This window comes from Mercenaria mercenaria, chromosome 1, assembly GCF_021730395.1.
Source record: "Mercenaria mercenaria strain notata chromosome 1, MADL_Memer_1, whole genome shotgun sequence".
Lineage (NCBI taxonomy): Eukaryota > Metazoa > Mollusca > Bivalvia > Venerida > Veneridae > Mercenaria > Mercenaria mercenaria.
In genome coordinates, this window is record NC_069361.1 from 34298635 (window position 1) to 34307001 (window position 8367).

Below are 8367 nucleotides of genomic sequence, written 5' to 3' on the forward strand. Positions count from 1 at the left end.
TGAATTAGTACCTCATTATGCGCTAAGAGCTTTCCGGTAAGCAAATAAAGAGGATATATAACGTATGTTAAATAATGATAAGAAAACATATATAGAAATTCTGGATCGTCGTATTCATAACACTTACAAATCAGTTTTTTCTTTAATTTGTGTTTATAAAAGTTTAGTTAAAGCTGAACACAGCTATGATAATTTCTATTAGTTCATCATCTGCTTTATGTTTGTATGTATATGTGTATCATGTGTTTGTATATTTTTGTACGTGTTTTGACATATCTCCAGTTGCAAAATCATATAGATAAATGTTTTAGTTATGCTCTGATTTTCGTTTAGAAAAAAGTTTGTTTTGATTCGAGACCGGAAAGCACAAAATGTATATTATTGTATGACAGTAATGATGGGACCTAATTGGACAAAATATTTATCATATTTTCTTACATTTTCAAATAATATATTAATTTTAAATACAAATCTAACCCTATATTTAAAGAAGTATATCTAATATATCAATTTCCGCTCGTGCTTTTACATTCGTGAAGTGAACATTCCTGTGCGTTGGTTAGTACTTTTTTCGGTAATTATTGATTAATCCGCTTGGGGAAACATTATAATCAATTCATAAAATATGAGATATAACACTCTGAAATTCAGGAGCACTTAAATATTCAAAATGTCTTCAGATATTCTTATGTCTAATTGAAAGGATCGCAGGACCGGAAAGCACTCGCATAATGTAAACTATCTTACCACCGTAATATATGAAATCTAATTAGCCTAAAATTTATCATATTATATATTTTTTAAATGAACAATCGATTTATAGCACTTAAAACCTGATCAGAACATCCCTTTTATGTTTTATAAAGGTGCTTCCCGATGTTTCGGCGCTATCCGGTGTTTCCGGTCATTCATTTTCTCTCGATAATAACTGTTTAAAATAGCTAAATCTTTGAAAAAATATGTCTAGATCAGTTTAAAAGTTGTCAATTAACACATTATTAACAAGATTGATCTTATTCATTGCTAAATAAGTCATATATGACCAGATTTGGGTAAGATTTGGGTGTATTTGGGTATATTTGGGTAAGATTTGGGTATATTTGGGGTTTTCGTGCCGCCCCAGCAAACTCGAACGTCCGCAAAGTGCAAACAAAAAATTTTAAACAACATATTACCTGCTTCTAAGTTCTCTAATAACAAAAGTACATTCTGACTTAATTACAGACATGCATATTTATGACAATTAAATGAAAATAGCATAACAAAAATAACTTTTAGTTTTATTAATAAAGTTGTTGTTGTTGTTTATAAACGGTGTCATTTTTTAAAAACGCTGTGAAAATTTAAATATATAGGTCTAATACCTCCAAATCACCGGCTACACTAAAAGGTTATAACAAACTAAATAGTTGTTGTTCTTTATTCTATATAAAATTGACCTATTTCCAATGACCGCAGCACACATCAGGACCCATTTTAAATGTCTGTAACTTATATTTTCTTGAAGAATATTGTCAGTGCTAACTAAAAATCAAAAGAAAAGTGGGGGTCATGTTTGATGCAAGAAAAATAATTTCAGTCAAACACACAAACTGCAAAATCAGCTAAAAAATGAGACCCCAAATTATACTTGTGGTGTATGATCTAAGTTTCCATGAAAAATTTTGTCATGTTGTTATTTCACTATGAAAATGTTACCTACATGTCAAGCATAGATCTGTCATGTGATTTTAGCAAAAAAATTGCAAAGAAAATAAGGAAAATAGCTCTACAGAGCAAAAAAAAAAAAACAACAAAAAAACTGAGGACTATTTGTATCCGCCATTATGCCATTTTTCTATTTAATTTCTGTATGCCAAAACAGCAATAAATCGCTGAATTACATCGCAAGTCTATGCTCGATGGTTTGCATGAAATCATTATACCAATTAACACAGCTTCTTCTGATGATTTACTTAGTACTAAATACATTGGACCGAGGCGTGCTTGGCAAATTATATTGTTGAGGGCTGAAAAGCCGATCACACCAAGTAGTTTTGCAACTGAATTTCCTGGTATATCAGACAATCAAATTGATTACTCTTTAGGTGATTTTGAAATACATGAATCAATTCATTCTCATGAATCATCCGTGGAGGATTCCCCACGAACCTCTCCATTGCAACTGGTACCAACAACAACAATTACAACAACAACAAGTACAACAACAATAAGTACAACAACAACAAGTATAACAGCACTAAACATGGTTAATATTGCTGGTGCTTATGCTTTCCCAACATCAGTAGCACCACCTGTCACTGTACCAACCACAATGAATCAATCTATTGCAGGAGATAGGGGTTTTTCACTTTCTTATTAAACCTCTTACACTCATAAATATGATACCCCCACTAGGGAACATTTGGCAAATCAAAGTTCTACTTATGGGTTATCAAGAGCTTCTGGTGCTATTCCCAAGACTAAAAGAACAACTTTCATGGACCAGTCGCAACAGTTTTATGATAATCCTGAAGATTATCATAACTATGATAGTAGTTCATATAGACAGGAATCACAGGTTCCAGATTACTCGGGAACTAGTGATTTTCAGAGGTATGGTAATGATTCCCTTAATTACCGTCAATTTAGACAAGATATGGGAAACATGCCACCACCTAACCCATTACAAGTTATGCATAACATGCAGCTTGAGCAAATGTACAATTTGCCATATGGAAGGCCACCTATGCCTCCTATGTGTTTTCCATATTACATGGAACCACAGTATCCGGGTTATCCTGCTTCATTTAGGATGCCGGCTTACTACCCACAAATAGGTGGAGTTCCAATTAAATTGGAACAAAATATTACCCCCACTGATCAAATTTAAACGCCTCAACCAACTGGTAACCCACCAACCGATACTCCATTGCCGGCTCCACGCAGGCGTCATGAGCGGAATGTTGGTGTGAATAAGAGGCAAGTTGTCAATGACAGGCCAGGCCGGAGACCTGCAGCAAGACCTGTACAAAATCGGCAATCTGATAGTAGTGGGGATGAGGTAGAAACTGATGATGATAACAGGAACGCTGAAAACCGGTATAGACGGGATAGAGTTAGATCTTTCAATATCCCGAAAACATTAATTTTCGATGGTACCGGTAAATGGTGATCCTTTTATGTTATGTTTACCACCTACGCAGAAGAAAACCAATGGACGGTAAGAGAAAAGAAAACACGTTTATGCTGGTGCTTAAATGGTAAGGCCAGTGATTTTTACTCTCACTCTCACAGCCAAACATTGGTTATTTAGAGCTTATTAGGAAATTCAAGATTAGGTTCGATTACAGAGACATAACAGACACTCTGATTCTTGAATTTCAAAGTGCTACACAAAAATCAGACGAATCTCTAGGTGAATCGGGTGAGAGAATAGTCGATTTAGCCTCCAAAGCATATAGAGAAATGCCTGATGAACGAATGTACAACATGGCGGTTGTACGATTCTGTCAGGCTTTAGAAGACGAGGAGGCAGGTGCGAATGTATCCAATCAAAGGCCTTTTTCCATAGAATCCGCTATTGATAAAATACGCTGGTATCAGCACAATAAGACGGTAATGTTTGGAAAAGACAAAAAAATCAGTACGGTTTGATGATAAACATCAGGCCGAGGTAAAACGGATACATTCGGAAGCAATTTCCGACCAATACTCAGGTATCAAGGAGGATGGGAAATATTATGTCCGAGCAGCTGGACGCCCGTCCTCTAATAAGTCTTCTAATAAGAAGAGGCCTGAGTATAAAAATGCACCAGAAAAGAAACCAAAGGACATTAAAGCATCTAAGTCTAAGGACAATAGATTAGAGAGTTTGGAAGAAAAGGTATCAAACCTCACAGATACTGTAGCTAAACTAGCTACCAGTGTGGGTAGCTTGATGACTTCGTCTTCCAATAAGCCAACACTGACGGGTCCTTGTTTCGAATGTGGCAAAGGGGGACATTTTAAACAAAACCGTCCCAAACTAGGCAAAAAGGGAAAGTCTGTGTCCCAAGTTGCCTATGAAGATGGAGATGATTCTTTAAACGAATCGAGGTCAAACACAGAGGCCGAGGCTTGACCCATACCCATAAAGGCCTTACGCATCAAACGTTAGATGAAGTGCCAAAACTTCTAGAAAATCCAAATAACATGGATTCAAAACATACAAATGAAGAGTCTTATCTATTTCAAATGGATGATTTATTTATAGAAAGAACTTCAGATGCTGATGAGGTGGGGAATGATCAAGCGGAATTTGAAAGCATAAACATATGTCAATTACGGTCATCCTCTATGTTACAAGTATCTGCAATCGTAAATGGAGACGTTTCTTCTGCAGTTGTTGATACTGTTGCTGAAGTTTCAATTATTTCTGACAAATTCTATGAACAACTCAATGTTAAACCCCCTGATCTGAGAAAAGTCAAAATGCATACAGCAGGTAGGGATCTATCCATGCTCGGCTGTGTAGTAGGTCCTGTTAAGGTTACACTTGGGAGTAAAACGTATAATCAAAATCTGTATGTTGCCCCAATACAGGATGCCATGCTCCTAGGCCTCGATTTTATGGATCATCATGGGATGTCCATAACTATTTCTCAAAAGGGTAAAGGTAATAAAATCTAAAAAGTAGATCCCTCGGAAGCACCGAGAACAAGGCAAACAGTGAAAATTGCAGACTCGGTTTGATTGAGTCTGTTCATGAGCAGTAATGGAAAATGCAACACTGCCCACGCCCCCAAGCACCGGCTTAAGCAGTATTCAATCTTCAAATCTAAATGAGTTGAAATCAATGATCCCGAAGGACCAGAAAATATAACAACACTGAGGTGAAGTCGGGGCGACTTTTTACGGCCGCCACACAGCACTTAACACCCGCTTAAGCACTTAAGCCTTTCATCAAAGTCAATAATGAAAAATATTGGCTTACATTAGGGAACTCTGTAGACCCCGAAGTTAAAGTATCAAAAGTAACAGTTAGTAAAAGAGCTGTTATTCCGCCAAATTCCGCTAAACATGTCCAATGTAAAATATGGGACAATTTGGCAGACTGTCATTGAGCCGAATGAAGGACTAAAGGTATTAGTTCCGAGAACAGTTCACGTAGCAAATTCTAAACCTTTGGTTTGCGTGATGAACATCACAGACAGGCATATAACTATAAAAAAAGATATGCCTATTGCAAAGGCTCATGAGATAGTTGAAATTACACCAGTTCCAGAAAGATTATCGGGAACGGTTAATGTAAACAAAACCACTGTTTGCGAAGAGATTGTTGATCTTAAGATACCTATCCATTTATTGGATACTTATACTAGATCAGCAACCCAGTTATCTCCGGAAGAAGCTAATCAGTTCGGAGAACTTCTAGTAGAGTATCAAGACGTCTTTGCTCAAAGTGAGTATAATTTGGGCTAGTTCTCTGAAATAGAGCATAGTATTGATACGGGTGATGCAAAAGCCAACAAACATAAAATGCGCCGTACTCCAGCCTGTTTTGCTTCAGAGGAAGAGGCACATCTGCAAAAAATGTTAACAAGAGGGCCATGATGGCCCTATATCGCTCACCTGATTAAGACTATGAGTATTGAAATCTGTATCAAACTTAATACATGTGGTCCAAATCTTTCTGCTGTATCTTCAAAAACAAGAAAGTAGGTCAGTAGGTCAGGGCTAAGAATATTAAAGATTAGTATTGAAATCTTTATAGAAAGTTATTGACGTGGTCCAAATTTCTATGCTGTTAAGATCGGTGTGCAAAACTATATATGTCATCCAAGAATATTAAAGATTAGTATTGAAATCTTTATAGAAAGTTATTGACGTGGTCCAAATTTCTATGCTGTTAAGATCGGTGTGCAAAACTATATATGTCATCCAAATTTCAAGGCTGTATCTTAAAAAACCAAAAATGGAGGTCAGAAGGTCAAGGTCACAGTCAAGTGACCCCTAATTACTTGGGGTCATCAGGTAATTATAATTAAACAGTCTAGGAAATATGATCAGATAATTTTTGAAGTATATTTTCCTACATAACTCATACACAAGTGACCCCCGGGGTGGGGCCTCTTTTCATCCCAGGGGCATAATTTGAATAATTTTGTTAGAGAACCACTAAACAATGCTACATACCAAATATCAAAGGCTTGTGCCTTGAACTTTCATTGAACTTTCAGACAAGGTTTTTAAAAAAAAGATCCCTATATAATGTAAAACTTGGGGCCCCCGGACAGGGCCTCTTTTCACCCCAGGGGCATAATTTGAACAATTATGGTAGAAAACCACTAGGCAATGCAACCTACCAAATATCAAATGCCTTGGCCTTTCAGTTTCTGGCAAGAAATTTTTAAAGTTTTTTCCTATATAAGTCTTTGTAAAGCTTGGGACCCCCTGGGCGGGGCCTTTAATCACATAAGGGGCATAATTTGAATAATCTTGGTGAAGGACCACTAGGCAATGCTACATATCAAATATCAAAAGCCTAGGCCTTACAGTTTCAAACAAAAAGATTTTTAAAGTTTTTCCTATATAAGTCTATGTAAAACTTGGTACCCCCGGGCAGGGCCTCTTTTCACCCTAGAGGCATAATTTGAACAATCTTAGTAGGCAACCATAAGGCAATGCTACATACCAAATATCAAAGGTCTAGGTCTTGTGGTTTCAGACAAGAAGATTTTTAAAGTATTTTCCTATATAAGTCTATATAGACCATGTAACCCCTGGGGCAGTGCCATATTTGACCCTAGGGGAATAATTTGAACAATCTTAATAGAGAACCACTATATAATGCTACATATGAAATATCAAAGCCCTAGGCCCTGTGGTTTTGGACAAGAAGATTTTTTAAGTTTTTCCTTTCGGTTGCCATGGCATCCAGAGTTCTGCTTGGAATTAAATTCTTTGAATAATTTTGAAAGGGGGCCGCCAAAGGATCATTCCTGTGAAGTTTGGTGTAATTCTGCCCAGTGGTTTTCAAGATTTTTTTAGGAATTGTTGACGGACACACGACGCACGACGGACGACGGACATTGAGCGGTCACAATAGCTCACCATGAGCCTTTGGCTCAGGTGAGCTAAAAACAGGAGTCATACAGCCATCTATGTCTGAATGGGCTTCAGCACCAGTATTAATAAGAAATCGTGATGGTTCTGTTCACTGGTGCCTGGATTATAGGGCATTGGACAGTGTCACATCGAAAGATGTATATCCTCTACCGAATGTGGAGGAGTGTCTTGATACTTTGGAAGGAAACGAATGGTTCTCCAAACTGGATGCATATAGTGCATACTGGCAGGTTAAAATTTCCAAGGAAGACCAGAAAAAACCGCAATCGTAACAAAGTACGGTTTATAAGAGTTCGTTAGGATGGCATTCGGACTCTGCAACGCACCTGTCACGATATTGCATGGGCTGAACTGAAATATAGTGCTTGCCTTTTTAGATGACATATTAGTCATGGGCAAATACTTCCAAAATCACCTTCAGAATCTAGAAAAAGTGTTTAAACGCTTGAGGCAGTATAAACTTAAACTTAAACCTAAAAAGTGTGAGTTCTTTCAGACAAAGGTAGAGTTCCTGGGTAGAATAGTTAGTAAGAATGGTCTAGAAATGTGTGATGAACACATCAAAGTGGTTAAAAACTGGCCGATCCCCAAGAACAAGAATGATGTTCAAAAATTCCTGGGACTTGCTAACTACCATAGGTCATTTATCAAGGACTATGCAAAACTGGTGGCACCCTTGTATGAGTTAACAGGAAAGAACAATTTTGTCTGGGGAAAACCACAACAGTGCTCCTTTGACATGATCAAACAAAAATTAATTTCCCCTTTTATTTTGGCTTTACCAAATCAAAAAGATCAATTTGTGTTAGACTGTGATTCCAGTGATTTTGCAATTGGATGTGAACTCATTCAAATTCAAAAAGGTCAAGAAAAGGTTTTTGCTTATGACAGTTTTTCATTATCACCTGAGCAAAGAAAGTATTGTACCACCAAGAAAGAGCTATTAGCTGTCATTCGATTTACAAGACAATTCCGTCCCTATTTATTAGGAAATCTTGTAATTGTTCGAACTGACCACAGTAGTCTCACTTGGTTGCTCAACTTTAAGCAGCCTCAATGTCAATTTGCTAGGTGGATTGAGGAAGTAAGCCAATATAACCATAAAATCCAGCATCGTAAAGGTCACAAACATAGCAATGCTGACGCTCTATCCAGAATCTCAGATTTAGATAATTGCGACAATTATAGATTAGGTTACAATCTGGAAAAGTTGCCTTGTGGTGGTTGCCCAAAATGCAAAAGAGCCCATGATAACTGGAATAATTTTGTTACGGAAGT

At 37.1% G+C, this 8367-nt stretch overlaps 1 protein-coding gene across 2 annotated transcripts in view; it reads right to left on the minus strand.

Moving 5' to 3' along the window:
• Nucleotides 1-1333, minus strand: part of LOC123542200 (CLK4-associating serine/arginine rich protein-like) — a 90646-nt gene extending 89313 nt beyond the window's left edge. For both annotated transcript variants that reach the window (XM_053543994.1, XM_053544003.1), the window contains exon 1: nucleotides 1176-1333. The gene's annotated coding sequence lies outside the window, so the exon portion shown is untranslated. The remainder of the gene's footprint in view (nucleotides 1-1175) is intronic.
• Between the last annotated feature and the right edge of the window lie 7034 nt (nucleotides 1334-8367).